This window comes from Phoenix dactylifera, chromosome 4, assembly GCF_009389715.1.
Source record: "Phoenix dactylifera cultivar Barhee BC4 chromosome 4, palm_55x_up_171113_PBpolish2nd_filt_p, whole genome shotgun sequence".
NCBI classification, from domain to species: domain Eukaryota; kingdom Viridiplantae; phylum Streptophyta; class Magnoliopsida; order Arecales; family Arecaceae; genus Phoenix; species Phoenix dactylifera.
In genome coordinates, this window is record NC_052395.1 from 1392230 (window position 1) to 1415989 (window position 23760).

At 39.8% G+C, this 23760-nt stretch overlaps 1 long non-coding RNA gene across 8 annotated transcripts in view; it reads right to left on the minus strand.

The window, feature by feature from the left end:
• The window catches only part of LOC103720533, a 66226-nt gene that overhangs the window by 26506 nt on the left and 15960 nt on the right, over positions 1–23760 (minus strand). For 4 of the 8 annotated variants that reach the window (XR_005511324.1, XR_005511323.1, XR_005511321.1 and 1 more), the window contains exon 2: positions 5854–5944. This is a non-coding gene — a long non-coding RNA (uncharacterized LOC103720533). Of the gene's footprint in view, positions 1–5803; positions 5945–23760 lie in introns of all 8 variants that reach the window. The other 4 variants (XR_005511325.1, XR_005511319.1, XR_005511320.1 and 1 more) reach the window with 1 other exon arrangement.

The window sequence follows — 23760 nt, forward strand, 5'->3', positions numbered from 1 at the left end:
CAAGAAAATCAAGACAAGGGACGGGTCTACTGGTTGCAGCTTGGCCTGTCCCTTGGCTTGAAGAAGAATAATCAACACAAGAGATGATGTAGAGGAAAGCTTGTTGGATTGATTCTATTCCCAAAATGAAGTTATAAGAACAATCTAACAAGAACTATGATTGGCTCTTGCTAGCCCAATCTAGTGAGGATTGATTTATCTTACACTAGCCCAAGTCCTAGACAATGATCGAAGGACCAAAAGAATGAGGCAAAGCCTCCCCAAAGCCTTGGCGGCTGAACAAGATGAAAATTCTGGATTCTCTCAAAAGATGCCCTAATCTTCCTCTCAACATTCTTTATATACCCCCCTTTACAACCCTAAGAAGGGCCAATTACATAGTTTGCCCATGGAGGGCCCTAGGTGGATGGATCAAGTGGCTAGGTGTCAGCATGGCTGTCTTGGCCGAGCTTGACCCAGGGTGACGGGGCTTTGGCCTAGGCTCGGCCATGAGTGAATGGGCTATGACCAAGGCTCGGCCAACCCTCCAAGCAAAGAAGTTGGCCCGAGCCTTGCTCTTGCTCTTAGCATGATCCTCCTTCGGCTTCTTCCGGGCCCGGATTCTTCTTTGGTTGAGGGCCCCGACAGCGGCGTTTGCGGGGGTCCTCAACAGCCGAGCACGGGCGTTGTCGGGGCCGCTTCTCCTCATGGCCTTCTAGGCCATAGAGGGCTTTCCTCCATGCTAGGCGTCTTCCGTCGGCCTCCGCATGCCCGAAAATAATAAGATGACAGTGCATCAGGCTCGGGTCCTCAACATTTCTCCTCCCTTGAAAAATATTGTTGACCTCAAGGATCAAGTTTGGGCACCGCCAACCCACATCAACATTGGCCTCCCATGCGTCTTCTTCTTTAGGCTTTCTACCCCAATATATCAGCCCATGTCGTGTCTTCCTTCTCTTTCTATGCTGCCTCCAATGAAATGAATACTGCACATGGATGTTGCAACCCAAATAACCATTACCATTGCTGTTGTAGAAGTGCCCATACACATTCCCCATGTAGAAAATCAAATCATGCCTCAAGCTATATAGTGCAAGTCCATCATCCGCTGCCTCACATCTTTCATAAATTCTTTGTGCCCGGACATCACACCGTGCTGCTTTCCGAGTTTTGTCCCATATCAGTCCTTTGGCACTATTAAGTGCCCCATAAGAGTCCTCCTCAGCCCCTTCGGCTTCCCTACTTGGTTGGTACCCTGAATTTTTGCTTCTGAGGAGTCACCATCTGCTGCTCACTCAAAGTAGGGTCATCCGCCCCATTCTTCAGCCATGTGACATGATATTCCGGTTGTAATTGCGAAGTAGATGGCCACTCCAACCGGTAAGCAACTCCCAGGACACCTTGATGTGTCTCTAGAAATTTTTGGGCTGACAATGGCAGCCCCTCAAGTTTAATTTGCTGCTGTGGCTGACACAGTTTCCCTTATGCCTCACACCTTGATGTGTCTCTAGAAATTTTTCGGGTTCCGTCTCACTATCATAGTTTCCCTTATGCCTCACATCATCCCGGGCCTCCTCTAACCACCTTTCTAACACAACTCTTCGGCCCTCTATTCTTCCTCCTCTCCTCATGTTCTCCCTCATATTTTTCCTCTTGTCTTGCCCCGGGTCATCACCATCATGGCCGGCTGCCCCAATGTTAGCATCACTCACCCTCTCATCCCTTACCCGGTCCCGCCATGAGGCATGCGACCTAGGTACTTCTCCATGGGTTCTCCTATGCTCCCTCAACAGCCGAGCACGAGCATTGTCGGGGTCGCTTCTCCTCATGGCCTCCTAGGCCATGAAGGGCTTTCCTCCATGCTAGGCATCTTCTGTCGGCATCCGCATGCCCGAAAATAATGAGATGGTGTGGCAGGCATGGGTCCTCAACACGCGCGCTGCTGGTTGGGAGTGCGCGCCTAGGGCGTGCGCGCGTGGTTGGTCGCGCGCCGGTGTGGTCGTGGCTAAGGGCTCCGAACCTCGTGTGGGCATTGTGGAGGGCCTGCACGAGGTCGGGCCGGCTGTTGCAATGCTTGGCCAAGGCAGGACCAAGCCTTCAAGCAATGGAGTTGGCCATGGGCGAGGTTGGCCTTGCTTGTGCCGGCTAAAATTTGGCTCAGCAGAGCGGGGGTCTCAACAATATCCCACGACTCCCAAAGGTAAGGCAAGCTAGGGGAACCATCCCCATTTATGCAATAAACAACAATGCTAGAGTCCCTCTCCATGATAATTCTGTTGGCCAGTCAGGAACATGCATGATATCATAGTCCATTAATGGCAGCAGTGAGCTCAACAATGGGAATTCAAGTTGTCAAGTTGACTCAATAGGTACTGCGTCCAATGCTAGCTCCATGCTGATGAACTGAACCTTCAAAGTTAACCTTCACCTATCTGTCTCTCTGTTTTTTTTTGTGTGTGTGTGTGTGGTTGGTGGGGGGGGGGGGGGGGCAAGAGACCTGTTGGACCTTGTTCAGAAATTCATCAGCATGCGCCATACCTGATCTCAGAATGCCGATTAGATTGGTTTGAGTACCTTGGAAGATCTCCATGTTTCTGACTCCATATGCTCCTTAACAAACAAACAATGACAGTTTTCCTTCTGCTATCAGCTGCTGCATCACCTTAAGAGGCAAGGATGGCAATTGCCTCAGCCCATAAGTTTATAGCCAATAAAGGTGGCAAGAGGGGGTGAGACCAAATTCAGCAACTTTAGGGCAGGTGAAGACCAAATGATCCATTTCAGTGTCACCATGGCGTCTATTGCCAGTAGCATAACTTGGAAGAGGAAGAATATTAACTAACAAGACCAGTATTAACTACCATGGTCCTTTCATCATAACTTGGAAGAAAAAGAATTATGATTGAGAAAATGGAAAAAATGTTAGCAGAGTGAAGATTATATAAACTAGGCAGCTCAAACATTGGCGACTTTGGTGACAAGAAGGACTGACATGTTAGTTAATATTCTTCCTCAGCCCATAAATTTATAGCCAATAAAGGTGGCAAGAGGGGGTGAGACCAGATTCAGCAACTTTAGGGCAGGTGAAGACCAAATAATCCATTTCAGTGTCACCATGGCGTCTATTGCCAGTAGCATAACTTGGAAGAGGAAGAATATTAACTAACAAGACCAGTATTAACTACCATGGTCCTTTCATCATAACTTGGAAGAAAAAGAATTATGATTGAGAAAATGGAAAAATGTTAGCAGAGTGAAGATTATATAAACTAGGCAGCTCAAACATTGGCGACTTTGGTGACAAGGAGGCTGACCATGCAGAATAGTGTATTGTATCATTTCTGGAAGGTGATAATATTAATGACACAAACCTAAAAGGAGAATTTCTGCAAACCTTTAGTAGCATACTTCAGTACTGTAATTTCTTTTCTGGAACTAATAATTCCTATATTATTAGCATATACCTATATTATTTGTATATCATTTGGAGTCAAGCTCAGGCCAATGATTTTCCAGCAGAGTACAGCCTACAAATGTATCTAATACCTCACCAAGGGCAATATATGGCTCACGACATATGAGTATAAAATATAGTTGCAACTTCCTACCTATTTTTGATGTTCTGCAATCCCTATCACTGCAGCACCCCTCAAAGATTGGATACATATTAAGCAATCTTATTGACATTAATATATGGCATTCTTCCCCATGAAACCATGATGAGACAAATTTGAAGGACAACATTGAGAGGAACAACAAAATTTCAGACTAAGGCATGTCAGGTTTATGTCAACACTCTAATTGCACGTGCCCTTCTTTGATTTGGCCCAACTGGAGCTCACTGAGTTTGTTGCCCATTTACCCCCTTGCAAAGCATACTTATTTGAGCATATTTCAATTGGCAAGGAATGGCATGGTTGGAAACTGAAACCCGGGAGGAGACGATGGAATAGAAACACTACACTCGGACGAACAAAGGTCCGAATACTTGTTCTATTATTCCTCTTTGATAATACAAATATTTATAGAATCTGATCATAAAATAGATCCCTTTATTCTTGGAAACTACAAGCTAAATTAAAGGAATAAAAGATAGAAACAAATAAATTTAAACTAGCTAAAAAACAGCAATCATAACCGATCAAATCTGAAAATTATCTCTTCAACAGATTCGGTGTTAAACCGAGATTGAATCATATCAAATCTGATTCCACTAATCACGGAAGGATTCGTGATTTCAACACTCCCCCTCAAGCTGGGCTATATACATCAAACAAACCCAGCTTGTCAACCAATTTCTCGAATGCAGGTTTTAAGAGTCCCTCTATTAGTAAATCTGCAGCTTGTTCAGACGAAGGTATATAAACCATACAAATCATTCCTCCTATTTTTTCTTTGATAAAGTGATGATCCACCTGAACATGTTTTGTCCTATCACGATGAACTGGATTGTGTGATATTGCAATTGCTGCCTTATTATCACAGTAGACTTTCATGGGTTCATTCTTCTCAATTCTGAGTTCCTTTAATAATAGTTTCAGCCACATTATTTCACAAATCCCATGGGCTACAACCCTGAATTCTGCCTTCGCATTGCTTCTTGCTACAACTGCTTGCTTCTTACTCCTCCAGGTTCCTAGGTTACCCCATACAAAAGTACAATATCCAGTGGTTGATCGTCTATCTTTTACCGAACCAGCCCAGTCTGCATCTGTAAATGTTTCAACAGTCCTTTCCTCATTCTTTCTGAAAAATAGACCACGTCCTGGAGTTCCTTTCAAGTATCTCAAAATCTGGTAGACAACATCCATATGTTCCACAAAAGGTGCATGCATAAACTGACTTACCACACTTACAGCGAAGGCGATGTCAGGTCTAGTATGAGAAAGATAAATGAGCTTCCCTACTAGACGTTGATACCTTCCTTTCTCAACAGGTGTGCTACCTAGGCAGTCGCCCAACTTCTGATTTGGATTTATAGGAGTATCAGCAGGTTTACTTCCAAGCATGCCTGTCTCTCCTAAAAGATCCAACACATATTTTCTCTGTGATACTGAGATGCCACTTCTGTTTCTAGCTATCTCCATTCCAAGAAAATATCGTAAAGAACCCAGATCCTTTATTTCAAACTTGGTTGCAAGAGTTCTCTTTAACCTTTCCATTTCTTCACAGTCATCCTCTGTTAAGATTATATCATCCGCATAAACAATCAAAATAGTGATCTTATCCCCTACAGGGGCGGCCCAATACATTTGGGGGCCTAAGGCGAACTCAGTGAAGGAGGCCTTTTTTTATAATAATTTTTTTAATAAGTATAAAATATTTAAAAAAATGATATGAAAATAGATAGGTACACCATTTCAACAAAGATGCATGAATCTAACAAAGATAGACAAGAAGCCTCTTCAGTTTAATATAATTCTTGAATGGAAGCATGTAAAAGTAATGACTCTAAAAGAAGAGCCCATGAAACTGATTAAATAACTGAGATAATGCTTGGCAATACTGTTTATGTACCTTTCTTAAAAAAAAAAAGCGTATGTAGCTCAATGTTTTCCTCCGCCAATGAAGGAAGAAGGGAAAAAAAACACAGCAAAAGGCCAAAGATTCCTTCCAAATTTCTCTTTGCCCTATTTCAGATTTCTCCTCATATAAGCCCATGGAAAAGAGTAACTTGGACAAATCATTAGCAACCAAATTTTTTAAAAAATGGGTATACAAGAAAGTGATCTCAACATGGAGTCCATCGATAAAAAATAATCCACAGAACAAAGCAAGGCAATTCGAGAACCAGTTGATAGGCAACAAAAAACGATTAATATACCACAAAAGAGAGGCAGCGATGGAGAGGGAGGTAAGCCGTTGGTTTCCTACTTGGAAGAAGAATGGAGCGAGAGCTCTGCTGGGTCCTCCAGCCTCGTCGGTGCGAGCCTGTGGTCCGCCACCATCTCCTCCCATAGCGCTTCTGAGGATGATAATGTTATTTCGATGATTAACACAATAATTGAGAAAATATCAAATTAATAATACAGTTTAACTTGATACATCACCAATGAATACCACACCCTCGATACATTCACGATACATTGAGAAAATGAGATCAAGACGACTCTCAATGATTAACAACGAGATAAAATATGTAGTAGAAAATGATAGAGAGCTTTTAAATCTATTTCAGCAAAGTTTCAAGTCAAGTATACTCTTAAGGGCAAAACTGTAATTTTCATTGTTAAGGGTATGAAACTCTATCGTGCCATAGACTCAAAATTATTTGAAATATGTTCTATTAATCCTATGAATTAGTCTAACCTTAAGATGCAGGAAATTGTGAGTTGAGTCGATCCCAAAGAGGTTTAGAGTCGATCCTGATACATACGGCACGCACTGGCACGGAGTAACACACTTGGCCAAGAGAGGAGCCGACCCCAAAGAACCAGGAGCCGACCCCAACTTGGAACCTCAAAGAAAACAACTCTCTGAAATTTACTGAGAGGGCTGACCTCAAGTTTTCTTGAGCCGACCTCAGGTGGAGCCGACCCCAGGAAGACTTGAGCCGACCCCAGTGAAGCCGACCCAAGAGAACATGAGCCGACCCCAGGATGAGTGTTCAAAAACCATGTCTCTGGAATCCCTGAGAGGGCCGACCCCAATGGAGCTTGGATCGACCCCAATGGAGCATGGGTCGACCCCAAGAAAGCATGAGTCGACCCCAGTGAAAACAGTCAGAAAAACAAGGTTCTGTGGTTCCTGAGAAGGCCGACCCCACTGTAGCAGGGGCCGACCCCAGAGAAGTTTGAGTCGACCCCAAGGCTGATGAACAGTAACTTAAGCCGACCCCAGAAAAGCTTGGGCCGACCTCAGCACGGGTGACAGCCCAACGGCTAGATCTGCAGAAGTGCTCTTTGAGCTCCCAACGGCTAGAAACGGCTAGTTTTTCAATTCAAACAGTTGGGAAATGACTAATAGAGGTTGGAGAGATATTTAAGAGACACTATTCATCAGAGAAAGATATCTTTTAACATTAAAGAAGAATATTCAAGAGCAAACTCTATAAAAGAAAGCTTCATTCAATTGTTTCATCAAAAGAGCCAAAAGAAAGTTGTTGAGCAGTTTCAAAGAGTTATCAATAGCGCCACCAATCCTTGTGAAGTGAAGCAAGCCTGACAAAGAAGAGAATAGGTCCTCCAAAGCGATAAACATTCTCTAAACTCTTCTTTGTAGTTTATAATTGCTTTATTTGCTCTCTTAGGAGCTCTCTTTTGTTACTTATCAATCTTGTTGTAAGGTTAGTTGGTAAGCCCGTAAAACTAACATTATAGGTTGTTGGTGAGCCCGCAAAACCAACGTAGGTTATTGGTGATCCCGGAAAACCAAAGTGTAAAAATTTTTGGATTGTGAGCCTGGATAACAATCCAACTGTAATCCGCGGGATTATAGTGAATTTCCAAGGGGACGCTTGGGGAGTGGATGTAGGTGCTTAGGAGAGCACCGAACCACTATATTTCTTGTGTGTTTGTATTGTGTGCCTTTCTAATTTCACTACACACACTTAACTAATATTAACTAAACTACCCATTCATCTATCAATTTGATTAAGGGATTAAAAATTTAGAAAATCTAATTCATTCCCCTCTTGGCTTGTCACCTAGGGCAACAAGTGGTATCAGAGCAGGTGCTCTCATAGTATTTGTTGATCTCACAATGAAGAGCCAAAGATCATGGCAACCCAAATAGGATGTTCTATAAGCGAGGGGCAATCCACTAATAGACTTTCCTTGTTTAATGGCACAAACTACACATATTGGAAAGCTAGGATGAGGGTATTTATTCAAGCTCTAGATTATAATTTGTGGAATATCATAACTAGAGGACCACACATACCCACAATTAGCATAGAGGGCACAATCATTCCTAAACCTGAAATAGATTGGGATGACAGTGATAAGAGACTAGCGCAACTAAATGCTAAAGCCATTAATGTACTTTACTGCTCTCTAGATGTAAATGAATTCAATAGAATATCTACGTGTACCTCAGCCAAAGAAATTTGGGATAGACTAGAAGTCACACATGAAGAAACTAATCAAGTTAAAGAGTCAAAAATAAATATGTTAGTACATAGATATGAACTGTTTAAAATGGAGTCCACTGAGTCCATAACTGGACTAAGAGTTTAAGCAAATCTTATACTAACTTTGAATTGGTGCGAAAAATTCTCAGGTCTCTACCAAGAGTTTGGAAGGCCAAGGTAACCGCAATTCAAGAGGCAAAGGACATCAACACACTACAGTTGGAAGAGCTTCTAGGATCACTCATGACCCATTAGTTGACCATGAAGCAAAATTTAGAAGAAGAGGTCAAGAAAAAGAAAACCATTGCCCTGAAGTCCACGACTCCAAAACAAGACATTGAATTAGAGGAGTCTGATGAAGAGGAGGAATATGACGAAGAAGGAATGGTTATGCTCGCGAGAAAATTCAAAAAATTCATAAGAGGGAAGGAGTTTCACAAAAGGAAGCCCTTCCTCAAAGGCAGCTCAAGCAAAGAAAAAAGAAAGGACAAAGAGAGAAAAAGAAGTGCCAATTTGCTATGAGTGTAACAAGTCCGGGCATTTCAAGATAGATTGCACAAAATTGAAATGGATGGCAAGAAAACTCAAAAAGAAGATTCTCATGGCTGAATGGAGTGAAAGTGAGGAGTCAAGTTTGGAAGATGAAGATCAGCAAGACACGGCTCAAATCTGCTACATGGCCAATGAAGATGAGGTAGATTTTGAACTTGAGTGTGATTTTACAGTAGAAAAATTACATGATGCATTTTTAGATCTTATGGAAGAGCACAAGAAGCTAATTAATAAAAATAAAATTTTAAAAGATGAAAATCAATCTCTTATGAAAGATAAGCTGAAACTATCTAATGGCTATGAAACATTAAGTAAGAAGTTTACTAATGAAACTAAAAATCTAATTACTGAAAATTTTAAACTAAAAGAAGATGCAGAAAAATATAAATCCTTAGTGGACAAGTTTACACTTAGCTCGACTAAATTAAATATGATTTCTTGATAGTCAAAAAGCTGTATATGATAAAGCAGGATTAGGATATAAAACAAATAGAAAGCAAAAATACTTAAAGAATATATTTGTGAAAGCCAAAAATGAAAATACAACTTGTCATTGCTGCAATAAAGTAGGACACAAAGCATACGAATGTAATTTTAGAAAATTCAGCTATAACAAATTGAGTGAAAAGAGCAAGCTAAAATACAAAAAAATTTGGATTCCAAAAGAAATATCAAACACTAACCCTAAAGGATCCAACATAGTTTAGGTACTTAAAGTACATCCTTGATTTTGATTGCAGGTGTATCTTACAGCCAATGACAAGAATAGACGTTGGTATCTAGATAGCGGTTGTTCAAAACACATGACAGGTGACATAGAGCAATTTGTCACCTTGGAATCTAAGGATGGTGGAGTGGTAACCTATGGAGACAATGGAAAAGGACATATCATTGGAAAGGGTAAAATTCATATCACTCCATCTACTTTTATAGAAAATATTTTATTAATGGTTTGAAACATAACTTACTTAGCATAAGTCAATTTTGTGAAAAAGATCTTAAAGTTTTATTTGAAGCTTCAGTATGCATAATCACAAATCCTAGAGATAATAGCATAGTACTTATGGGACATAGGCATGGAAACATTTATATGGTAGATTTTGATGACTTAGCCAAGAAAAATAGGTTATGCTTAATCACTAATGAAGAGAAGAAAAATGAAACAAGTTGGCTATGGCATCGTAGACTAGGACATGCTAGTATGGACTTAATATCAAAACTAGTCAAAAAGAATTTTGATAAGAGATGTACCAAAATTAATTTTTAAAAAAGATAAAATCTGTGGACCATGTCAATTAGGAAAGCAAACAAGATCATTTTTCAAATCAAAGAACGTAGTGTCAACCACTAGGCCTTTTGAACTCATTCACATGGATTTATTTGGACCTACTAGAACTACAAGTCTAGAAGAAAAAAAGTATGGACTAGTAATAGTGGATAATTTCTCAAAATATACATGGATTTCATTTCTTGCACATAAGAATGAAGCATTTTCAGCATTTTTGAAATATTATAAAAATGTTATAACTGAAAAGAATTTCACCTTAATTGCTATTCGAAGTGATCATGGAACTGAATTTGAAAATCAACACTTTAAAGAATTATGTAATGAGAACGGTATTTCTCATCAATTTTCAACACCTAGAACGCCTCAACAAAATGGGGTTGTTGAAAGAAAAAATAGAACCTTCGCAGAAATGGCTCACACTATGTTATGTGAGTCAAATCTCCCAAAGTACTTTTGAGCTGAAGCTATAAATACTGCTTGCCATATTTTAAATCATGTTTTAATTCATCCGATTACAAAGAAAACTCCCTATAAACTTTGGAAGAATAAGAAACCAACTGCTAAATATTTTAGAGTATTTGGATGTCGATGTTTTATTTTAAACAATGACAAGGAGGATCTAAGCAAATTTGATGCCAAGTCAGATGAGGGTATCTTCTTAGGATACTCTACTTCTAGCAGGGTATACAGAGTCTTCAACAAGAGAACTCTTGTAGTTGAAGAGTCAATAAATGTTATTTTTAATGAGTCTGATAGTGAGTCCCCTAGGAGAGAAAGTATTCTTGATGATGATGCAGGAATTATTGAGTTTGAAAAGCTGAACCTTAATGACGTGCCAAATCAAGAAAAGAAAGATGAAAAGAAAAAGGAAGATGATCATGTTCCACCACAATCTCAAGACTTGCCAAAGCAATGGAGGTACGCACATGGACATCCCAAAGATTTAATTATTGGTGATCCATCACAAGGGGTAAGAGCTCGATCATCTCTAAGAAATTTGAATGATTATCTTGCTTTGTTTCACAAATAGAACCTAAAACTTATGAAGAAGCTGAGCATGATATAAATTGGATTAATGCTATGCAAGAAAAAATAAATCAATTTAAAAGGAGTAATGTATGGACATTAACTGAAAGACCAAAGCATAATTTGTAATTGGAATAAAATGGATCTTTAGAAATAAGTTAGAGAAAATGGAGTAGTTACAAGAAATAAAGCTAGACTTGTAGCTAAGGGATACAATCAAGAAGAAGGGATAGATTTTGAAGAAACATTTGCTTCCGCAGCTAGATTAGAAGCTATTAGACAACTTCTAGCATTTGCATGCTTTATGGATTTCAAACTATCTAAAATGGATATAAAAAGTGCCTTCTTAAATGGTTATATAGAAGAGGAAGTGTATGTAGAGCAATCTCCTAGTTTTGAAAGTCATGAATTTCCTAATCATGTGTTTAGATTACATAAGGCACTATACGGATTAAAACAAGCACCTAGGGCATGGTATCACCAACTAAGTAAATTTCTATTAAATAATAATTTTAGTAGAGGAAATGTAGATAAAAACACTTTTCCTTAAGAGAAAAGACAAAAATCTGCTAGTGGTACAAATATATGTAGATGACATCATATTCGGTGCCACTAATGATAGTCTTTGTAAAGAGTTTGCTGAATTAATGCAAGAAGAATTCGAGATGAGTATGATGAGAGAACTTAATTTCTTTCTCGGATTACAAATCAAGCAAACTAAGGAAGGAATTTTCATTCATCAAACTAAGTATACAAAGAAAATACTAAAGAAGTTTGGAAATGAAAATCACAAGAAAATAGGCACTCCAATGAACCCCACTAGTAAGCTAGACAAAGATGAGAAAGGAAAAAGTATAGATATGAAACTCTATAGAGGCTTAATTGGATCTTTGCTTTACCTTACTGCTAGTAGGCCTGACATAGTGTTTAGTGTAGGAATATGTGCTAGATACTAGTCACACTCTAAGGAATCACATCTAAGTGCTGTCAAAAGAATTCTTAGATATCTAAGAGGAACCACAAACATAGGGTTATGGTACTCTAGAGATTCCTGTCTTGATTTGCTTGCATACTCTGATGCGGATTTTGTTGGATGCAAATTAGATAGGAAGAGCACTAGTGGGACATGTCAATTCGTAGGAAACAATTTAGTATCATGGTTTAGTAAAAAGCAGAATTCAGTAGCATTATCGACGGCTGAGGCCGAATACATCGCTGCCGGAAGTTGTGCCCAAATACTATGGCTCAAGCAACAACTAGAGGACTATGAAATCAAACTTGACAAAATCCCTATAAAATGTGATAACACTAGTGCCATCAATCTCACTACAAATTCGGTTCAGCACTCTAAGGCAAAGCACATTGAAATTAGGTGTCACTTCATTAGAGATCATGTGCAAAATGGAAATGTATGTATTGAGCATGTGTGTACCGAAAAACAATTAACTGATATATTTACAAAATCTCTAAGTGAAGATAGATTCTGCATGCTTAGAAGAGAATTAGGCATATGTGATCCCTTTGATTAAAAAAAAAAAAAAAAGTTGTTTCATGATACGCTCCTCCCATTTTGTAAATCCCATGAAACATTGATAAAATTATTAATTTATAGATTCCTTACATATATATCAATGTCTCATAAAGATTTGGTAAGGATCAGAAAGAAGAAAGAATAAAAAAAAATTGAGCCTGAACCGGGGCCGACCCGAGCCTAGAGTGGGGTCGACCCCTCCTTGAGTCGACCCAAGAAAAACTTGGGGTCAACCCAATGGCGGGACCTCCATTTTTAAAGGGGAGCTGTGAGCTACATTAGGGCATCACTGTTCTTTGTACCCTTCCAGAAACCAAATTTTTACTCTCCAATACCCTCCAATCACTTCCAAACAGTGGTAGATCGTTCTCCCAAACCGTAAGATCAAGTTCTAAGGAAGGGTTTTGGTGAAAATGGGACTCAAACGAGCGGTGACCAAAGCGAGCCGGGAGAGTATCACGCCCAACCATTGTAGGGGAGCATCCTAGAGAGTCTTCTACAGTGCCTCCACGATTTGAGCCACGTGCGGAGCCTCCTCCACCTCCTTCCCCTTCAGTTCAACTTGCTAAGTATGCAATGAGACCGGTTACTACGGGTAGGAGGATTCACTCCGAATTTTTGGATCAAGAAGGGTTTCGATTGGGTGGTTGGATCCGACGACAAGGATGGAAGTATCTTTGCTCTTTAGATTTAAAGACCTACCCGGGTTTAGTTCATGAGTTTTATGCCTTTTTACGGGTCGGTCCAGAAGGGCTTGTGTCCGAGGTTCGTGGAGCTCGAGTTCATGTTTCTGAGGAAAGCCTAGGACAGCTGCTTCATCTCCCCTGTGAGGGTGCCACACCAGACAAACCAGAGCACAAGATTAGAGCTCTACAGCTGATTTTAGAGAGAGATGACATTGATTACTCAGACAATTTGATAGCTAGCTCTTTATCAGTTGAAATGAGGTAGTTGCATAACTTCATAGGTCGGATATTGTTTCCGAAGAGCGGAAGATTTGACCATGTATCTGAGCATGATCTGGCTATTATGGAGCATGTTATTCAGGGTATTCCCCTGAATCTTCCAGCAATGATGATCAGACAGATGTGTGAGGCCGTATCAAGGTTGAGAGTCTCCTTGCCATACGGTATGGTACTCACCTTGATATTCAGTCATCATGACATATATGTAGAGGGAGAGATATCCAGGGACTTGTTATTTACCGACACCTACACTGCACGATCCCTTGTGCACATGGGTTATGAGAAGGTGAACGGTCAGTGGGTGCGTGGAGGTGCAGGGGCACATGCATCAGAGCCCTGATGCACCAAAGCTTGGAGACTCCATTCCTGAGCTTGAGGTACCTATAGACCATCCTTCAACACATGCAGAGGCACATGCAGAGGCAGGACCTTCATCATCCACACCTATGGGAATTACAGAGGAATATTGGAGTAGGATGACGAAACTTGTATCAGTTCAGGTAAGGGTCTCTCCAATAGCATGATGAGTAGGATGGACAGTATGACGGCTGAGATCAGAGGATTATTTGCTCAGATGACAGGTCTCACGAACCGGATGACAGCTTTAGAGAGAGAGTTTCATGGTCCTCTGGGAGCTCGAGCAGCTGAGTCAGAGATCTCGGCATAAAGCCAGCCAGCTCATAGGGCTCACAGATCCTCACAGTCATATCAACCCAGATCCCAGCCCTTGGATGCCTCTAGGCCTACTGATAGCACTGCAGGGACTCCTCTAGATTAGTGCCTAGAGACACTCTAGTTATCTATGTATCTTGCTTTCTATTGTTTGAAAATGATGTTATCTTATTTGGCTCATTAGAACCTTATAATTTTGACTCTTATGAAATGCAATGTCTTATTATGTTTTATGATTTTTGTCATTGAAATTACTTTTCACCCATGTATTACATATTCTTTGATGATTGATTAAAAAGGAGGAGAAGTAAGAGAAGAGAGAAGTTGCAATATGGGGAGAAGTAAGAGAAGTTGGAATTATGCATCCTTAACCAAAGCTAAATTGGAAGAAAATATTACGTAAAGGGAAGAGATATATAACAATAAAAAAAAAAATCTCCAAATCTGCACTCTAGAATCTCTAAGTAAGAAAATCTGAAATTTAATCAAGATTCTAAATTAATGTCACATACGTCACTTGCTTCGATACATAACTTGAAACTCTTGCATTGGTACAAATTCTTGAAGTCCTAACTTCAATAAAACACAAGAGTAAGGGGGAGCAAAACTAAACTTAAATTGGCATAAATTTAGATTAGAAAGGGGGAGCTTTTGGTTGGCACATCCTATAACTCAAAAATTCTGAATTTTCAGCCTTTAAACCATTTTCTAAACTTTAAACCTTAATTCATATATAAATGCCAACTTAAGGATACTCAATGCTTTGTAATCATCAAAAAGGAGAAGATTGAGGATGATAATGTTATTTTTGATGATTAACACAACAATTGAGGAAATATCAAATTAATAATACAGTTTAACTTGATACATCACCAATGAATACCACACCCTCGATACATTCACGATACATTGAGAAAATGAAATCAAGACGACTCTCAATGATTAACAACGAGATAAAATATGTACTAGAAAATGATAGAGAGCTTTTAAATCTATTTCAGCAAAGTTTCAAGTCAAGTATACTCTTAAAAGCAAAACTGTAATTTTAATTGTTAAGGGCATGAAACTCTATCGTGCCATATACTCAAAATTATTTGAAATATATTCTATTGATCCTATGAATTAGTATAACCTTAAGATGCAGAAAATTGTGAGTTGAGTCGACCCCAAAGAGGTTTTGAAGTTGATTCTGATACATATGGCACGCACTAGCACGGAGTGACACACTTGGCCTAGAGAGGAGCCAACCCCAAAGAACCATGAGCCGACCCCAACTTGTAACCTCAGAAAAAAACTCTCTAGAATTTACTGAGAGGGCCGACCCCAAGTTTTCTTAAGCCGACCCCAGTGGAGCCGACCCAAGAGAACATGAGCTGACCCCAGGATGAGTGTTCAAAAACCATATCTCTGGAATTCCTAAGAGGGCCGACCCCAATGGAGCTTAGGTCGACCCTACTGTAGCATGGGTCGACCCCAAGAAAGCACGGTCGACCCCAGTGAAAACAGTCAGAAAATAAGGTTCTGTGATTCCTGAGAAGGCCGACCCCACTGTAGCAAGGGCCGACCCCAGAGAAGTTTGAGTCGACCCCAAGGCTGATGAACAGTAACTGAGCCCGACCCCAGAAAAGCTTAGGTCGACCCCAGCATGGGTGACAGCCCAATGGCTAGTTCTGCAGAAGTGTTTTTTGAGCTCCCAACGGCTAGAAACGGCTAGTTTTTCAATTCAAATAGTTGGGAAGTGACTGATAGAAGTTTGGAGAGGTATTTTAAAAGATACTATTCATCAGAGAAAGATATCTTTTAACATTAAAGAAGAATTATTCAAGAGCAAAACCCTAGAAAAGAAAGCCTCATTCAATTGCTTCATCAAAAGGGCCAAAAAGAAAGTTGTTGAGCAGTTTCAAAAGAGTCATCAATAGCTCCACCAATCCTTGTGAAGTGAAACAAGCTTGATAAAGAAGAGAATAGCTCCTCCAAAGCGATAAACATTCTCTAAACTCTTCTTTGTAGTTTATAATTGCTTTATTTTGCTTCTCTTAGGAGCTCTCTTTTGGTTACTTTATCAATCTTGTTGTAAGGTTAGTTGGTAAGCCCCCGTAAACCCAACATTGTAGGTTGTTGGTGAGCCCGCAAAACCAACGTAGGTTCTATGGTGATCCCGAAAACCAAAAGTGTAAGATTTTTTGATTGTGAGCCCGGAAAACAATCAAACTGTAATCCGCGGGATTATATGAATTCCCAAGGGACGCTTGGAGAGTGGACGTAGGTGCTTAGGAGACGCACCGAACCACTATATTCTTGTATGTTTGTATTGTGTGCCTTTCTAATTTCACTACACGCACTTAATTAATATTAGCTTAACTACCCATTCATCTATCAATTTGATTAAGGGATTAAAAATTTAGAAAACCCAATTCACCCCCCTTTTGGCTTGTTACCTAGGGCAATAGCTTCTTTCCCCTTCATGGCATCCACCAACTTGAATCGAGCCTCCTCCCCCCGGTATCCGACCCACTCCACTCCAAACGCCTTCACCAGCAACGGCCACAAGTGCTTCCACTTGAACACATCCCCAGTGCTACATTGAAGGCCTCATTCTTGGCATATTGATCGACCACCGCCCAGATCTACTGCTCGGCGATAAGGTCGGCATCGGAGGCATTGCTGAACCCCTCCCAAGCCACCCGACTCCATGGCCATAGGAGAGGAAACCCCTCTTGTCGGCAAATGCCGGCGTAGACGCTGAGAGTCTCCACCAAATTCATGAGGCTCGATGGGGAGAAGCCGAAGATGGTCGTCGGCTGATGGATCGACCATGTCACGGTGCCTTTCCTCTTCGCCACCTCCTCGAAGAGGATGTCCTCAAAGTTACAGCGAAGGACCTAAGGAAGAAGACCAGAAGAGTCGATGGAGTTTCTCTTTCCTGGCTGCAAGTCTGCAACAGTGCGACGGGACCTCTGCTTTTCACTCTATTTCCATGCTTTTCAGACTGGTTTCTACATCTTTTCAGCCTTTGGTGCCTTTGGTGCGATGGGAAGTAGCCCCTGGTGTAATGGAGAGTAGCCCCTGGTGCGACGGGAAGTAGCCATAGCACTGTAGTAGCGAAGAAAATTTAAATTTTCACTGTAGCTCTTCTTTGAGCCTATGCCTTGCGGGGCCTTCCTTTAGGCCGAGGCCTTAGGCGACCGCCTAGGTCGCCTAAGGGTCGGGCCGGCCCTGATCCCCTATATATCTATAGAACATAGTATGATCATATTGAGCTTGTTTGTATCCCTGTTGACATATAGTTTTCATAAATCTACCAAACCATGCCCGTGGGGATTGCTTCAATCCATACAGAGATTTCCTGAGTTTGCAAACTTTTTCTTGAACTGTAGCTTCATCAAAACCTGGTGGCAACTCCATATACACTTCTACCTCTAAGTCTCCATTTAGGAAAGCATTCTTCACATCAAGTTTTTGAAGCTTCCAATCTAAATTTGCAGCAAGTGATAGGAGAACCCTTACGGTGTTTAACTTTGCTACTGGTGCAAAGGTCTCCTGATAATCTACGCCATATGTTTGAGAAAAACCTTTTGCCACAAATCTTGCTTTGTAGCGCTCAACCGAACCATCTGACTTGTATTTGATGGTAAACACCCATTTGCAGCCAACTTGAGGATCCTAGCGTGATTTTGATGTTTACAAAACCATTGAGGTCATACGGGAGTACTAATGCTTTCAATTCAATTGATCTAGTACATAAATAGTTAAGGAAGAAAGAAATGATGCATTCTTGATACGCTCGATACATACTCGATATATTCACAAGACATTATGAATACAAGGTCAAAACAACTCTCAAGAGTTAATTTCGAGATAAGGTTTATAGTAGAGCAAGAGAGAAAACTTAGAAATTCATTATAACAAAGTTTCAAGTTAAGATAACCTTAAAGGGCAATTCTGTAAGTTTCACTATCAAGAGAATAAAATCTTATTGTGCCGAGCATCCCAATTTACTTGGAATATATTTCATGCACCCTATATGCAAGACTAACTTTAAGATGCAGGAAATTATGGGTTGAGTCGACCCTAAAGAGGTTTGGGTCGACTCTGATACATATGGCACGCATTGACACGGAGTAGCACACTTGGCACAAGGCTAGAGTCAATCCTGGCACGATTTGACACATTCTGGCACATATGGCACAGAGGTGAAGCCGACCCCAGATGGAGCCGACCCCAAGAATAGATGAGCCGACCCCAGCTTCAACCATTACAAAAATAGCTTTCTAGAAATTGATTGAGGGCCGACTATTGGGAATTGTATCCTAAATGTCAATCGTCAGCATGTTAATGATTGAATTTTGTAAATGAATTGACAAATCAATAAAGTTTTTTGGCATTATTCATCATTTCATCTTCAAATGAACTCTTATATGATGAAGTCCTTAGGACTTGTTATGATAAAGGAGGATTTATCTTTGAGTCCTTAAACTTGTTTCGCGACCAAATGATATGTTACTAGGACGACAACATTATCGAGATTAGGTCGTTGTGTGACATATACGTTGGTTGTCCTCTTAACCAAGGAGTGTGGAGACACTGGTATGCCACAGGTGAAGTGTAGGAGTACATTTCACTGAACGTGACCAATTCCGGAACGCTCTACTGTCGAGAGATGTTCCGAGTGGATATGGGTATAAGTTTGGCCCTCTGACCTGAGACCGCAACCTGTGACTAGCAAGCAACTCACTGTACTTTGGTACCGGACTACCTGAATTTCTAATTCAGTGACGGAAGGTCACTGGGTGCAGTCAAGTACTTGCGTAGTCAGTTGTGAGTCAAGATGGAATTGACCCCTCCTGAAACAGGAGATAATGTCTTGTGATTAATTTAGCAAAACCTTGGCCAGGGTAATCCAGTGAGGAGTCACGGGATATCTAAAGTCACATAATGGATGTACTAATTATAGGGTTGACAGTGAGCTCTAAGTCATCCTGGCATTAGAGTCAAAGGGATTGAATTATACAGTAACCATAGTTCAGGGTTCCAGAATATTTGCTTCGCATATATTCGGCCTATTCGGACGTCGGGTACCATTGCTAGATGGTCACATCGATTAGTGTTGAAAGTCGTTCCTATACTACCGGCTTAGGTTAGAACCTATGAGGTCACACGCATAGAAGATTCCTGATTGATCAAGAAGGCTGATGAATGATTAAGAATCATTCAGGGGTAATTTGGTCAATTCGATTGGCAAATTATCTTATAAAATAAAAAGTAATTATCGGAGGATTAATTAGTAATTAGATTGACTAATGAACTCAATTGGATTGAGTAATTAGACTAAGGATGAGCCAAATTGAATTAGATTCAATTCTGGGCTCAATCAGGGTTTTTGACCTGATTGGATTAGGTCTGAATCAAGAGGACTTAGGTTGACCAAATTAAATTAGATTAAATTTGTGCTTAATTAGGGATTGACCTAATTGGATTAGGTTCAACCCATGGTAATTGAATCATTCTAATTGTTAGGATTTAATTAAATTAAATGGGTTTGATCTGAAACTATTCGGATCTTGAAATCCACTTGTCACATATCCATGCATGGCGCCATAAATTGATTTTTAATATGATTAAAAATTAATTTAATTTATTTAATGGTGCCATGGGACACTTGGCAACATCAGGGACCTCTTTCATCATTAGATGGGTCGAAATGGAGAGATAAATTCATGAAAAGAATTGGATAAGATCAAATTCTCTCTCTTCATGACATATGCCATCCTTATCTTTATCTCACTTCTAATTAAGGTTGAATTTCGAATTTAATCACCACAAAATCACCACGTGACCCTCTAATCTGATTAGGGGCATGGGAATTTCGAAATTGAAAGAGGAAGTGGCAACATGATGAATGGTTTAGATTAGATCAAGCTTCATCATGTAATGGCACATGAACTTGAATTTTGAATTCAAAATTCAAAACCCCACAAAATCCTCCACAAATATGGGATGGTTGGCATGAAGTTAGGGGAGAGCAACATTAAAAGGACCTCCATCATCTGGTGGTCGAATTCAAGGAAAAAAGAGAGAAAAAGAAGAAAAAAGGGAAAAGAAAAGAGAGGAACCCTAGTTCATGCATGGAAAAATTCTGCATTCAATCTAGCTGACTTCTTCCTCCTCTAAGTCCATCGCGCCATTAGTGTTAGGGGTCCCTGATAAGAGTCTTTAGATCAGATCTAAGTCCTCTTCAATCCCTTTAAACCTTTCCTCCAAGTTCTTCCAAGAAGGCGGATCAAAAGTTGATAGCGTTTGGAAGATCAAATTTCAGCCTCAAGAAATTCTGCGCAAGCTAGCACTTCCGCAGGATTGGATCTCTTCAGGAACTTCGCGTGGACTTCTCGTAGAGGCCATTCGTGTGCGTGGCTGCGAAGTCGAGGATCAGATCCACAAGTTTCATCCATCATAAAAGGTATTAATCCTACATTAATCTTTTATTATGGTGTCAAGATCTAGGTCTGATTCCCCGAGGTTTTACCCTCTTTTGGGGCTCCTCACGGAGATATCTCCAGAATCCATTCAATGGATATTCGGAGATTAATCGGAATAGAGTTCTTAAGTTTCAGATCTGATAGTTAATCATGCATGAAAGTTTTAGCATAATTGTTTAAACGATTCCGGCATAATCCTATGTGTTCTTAAGGTGCTGATTTCTAGATTTGATCTTGTAAGCATGCATGAATTAAATTGTTTGATTCGATTTTTGCTGCGTTTTAAAACTTAAAAAGAACTACGTATGGCTTGATCCCCCTTATGAAGGGGTACGTAGGCAACCCGATCAGGTTCAGCCATGGTTTTAAAAAAAAAAAAATCGCATGCTTAACACCGAAGAACCTAGGATTCACTTTCAGTGGTATCAGAGCAAAGGTCCAAGAGTTGTGACCGATCTCCGGAAACTCTCACGCGTGATCGTGTGACGAAGCGTGGCTCTCCGTCCGGAGGCGTATAGAGATGCGTGCTCTGATAGGTATACATGGGTGTCACCCTATTTTTAATAGGACCGAACCCATGTAGGAGTGGAGACTCCCCCTTTCAGTGGTATCAGAGCCAGGTTCATGTTTAAACTTTTATGTTTTAATTCTTGTAATTAAATCTGAAATCATGAGCATGCTTAGATTAGATCTAAAGTATTTTTTATGATTGATTTAATTGCTGATTATGCATGATTAACTAGATCTGAAATTTTGAATGCATATGATGCATGTTTGTGTTAAGATTTGTAACATAAATAAATCTGAAATCATAATATTGTTTAGATTAGATCTAAATAAAATTTATGATTCATATGATCTCTGATTTTAATGAACAAATCAGATCTGAAAATAAAAGTGAAAAAACAAATACATAAGATGTATGTTGTTTGTATTAATTCATGTTGTTATGTATATGTGATGCATGAACATTAAATATAATGACTTAAACATGAATTTAATCTGATTACATGTGATTAATTACAAAAACTCAGATCTGAAAATATGTTTTAAGAACTGAAAGATTGTAATTAATATGTAATTAAAAAGAAATATGCAATGATCAAAACTTTCATAAGTCTAAACTTAATTGAGAATTAAGTGTTATGAAATAGAATTGTAACTCAATTAATTGACATTGCATAATTCTTTGGGCATATGGGTTAGCTTGAATCAAGTTCCTAGGATTGGGTTAGACCTAAGGTTAGAATCATACATGGACAAATAGAATTAATTGATCAAATCTAATTAAGTAGTAACTAGATTAGGTCAAGAAAATTCTAGATCAATTTACAATAGTTGTAGATGGATCAAGTCCATGTCTTTGATTAGACCAAGATGGAACTTGATTTAGGCTCAGAGGTGTAGCCCGAGTCATTTGAGTAATCAAATCGAAATTGATTAACCAGTCGGTGTCTAAGGTAAGTTTGGCAGTTTTGACCGGTGGTTTTTAATTGGGAGCTACTCGCACTGATTCGTCTTTGCCGAGTTAATGGCATATCCCTTCCACCGATCTCACTTACCTGGCCGACATGGTCAATCACATTTTGATTGGATCACTTAATGATTCGAGTTAGCCCATGCCTATAAGGAAAATCAGTTTGACTGATTTAGGTGTCTCCTTAACCGGTTTGAGTCTAATCTGATTTGGTGAAGTCAGTGGGAGAAATTAGACTAACCGGATCTTCTTATCTATCCTAATTAAGAAATCCTCTAAAATTATTAGGTCCTTAAAATGAAATGATTATGGGGATAACTAGGTCATAGCCTCCCATTAAGTTGGGTGATAATGGGTCCAATATTTTGATAATTATTGGAGGCGCGACACGCCTGGTACTTATCAAGCATTGGAATTGTCATTCAATATATGATGAGTTAAGTGTACCTTCAATAGGCGGTCAGGTGAGCCGAGCCACACTCGGGCTTAGTCGTCTATTAGTTGATTAGACTTAACCCTATCATTTAATGGTTGGACCTGACTAGGGTATTCGGTGGAGGCGCCACACGCCTGCCGAAGAACCTAGGACAAAATTATCACTAGAAGTTGCTTGGTGAAGCAACTGGTTTAGAACCTACCAATAGGTGCATATGGGTTAGCCGAGCCACACTCGGGCCTATATGCGATCTATTGGGTTCTAGTGCCCACTAAAGAATTAGGAGTAATTTTTCGAATTGGAGGTAGAGGCTACCAATTTGTATAAAATAGTGGGAGTATCTTTAGACTAAAGTCCAAGTCTACTGTGTTTAGTCAATTCATATACTAATAGCCAAATTTTCTTTTATGTAGAAATGGCCACAAGTTTGTCACTTCGCTCATTATTGGATAATGACAAGTTGACTGGTCCCAACTTCAATAATTGGTATAGAAAGTTGAAAACTCAGCATAGTCAGACCAAAAGGATTAAGGATGACCAAAGTCAGGCAGAATGCTTCTATTGTAAGAAGCAGGGGTATTGGAAGAGAAATTATCCTCAGTACCTTACCTCACTTGACCCGAACAGGCTAAGCAAGAGAAAAGGGCAATCAGTTGCTGATCAAGGTATTTATATGATAACACCTTGTATCTCTATATGTGATAATTCAACCTGGGTATTAGATACTAGAAGTCCGTTTAATATATGCAATTCGTTGCAAGGACTTCAGGTCAATGAGAGATTTGAAAACAGCGAGAGATTCCTGAATGTTGGAGATGGAAGATCTGTTCCAGTTCTAGCTTTAGGAAATCTCAAACTTGTTTTCAATTCTCATGTAGTTATCTTGAGTGATTGTCACTATTGTCCTACATTCTTATTGAATGTAATTTCCGTAGGCCTTTTGGCCATGAACGGTTATGAAATTTCATTAAAGAAATATTCTTGTGATATCATTATGAATGGTGTTACTGTAATGAATGGACAATTGAGCAATGGCATCTACTTGTTATCACAACCTGTTAAAGTAATGTACACGTCAAGTAAGCATCCTAGAATAGATAATATCACGGATGTCTACCTTTGGTATCATAGGCTAGGTCATATTAACAAGAACAGGATGAACATGTTAAGTAAAGAGGGAATCCTCAATGTTAATGATTGTGAATCATTGACAACCTGTGAGTCATGTCTTCTTGGTAAGATGACCAAATCACCTTTTATCGGAAAAGGTGAACGAGCCAGTGATTT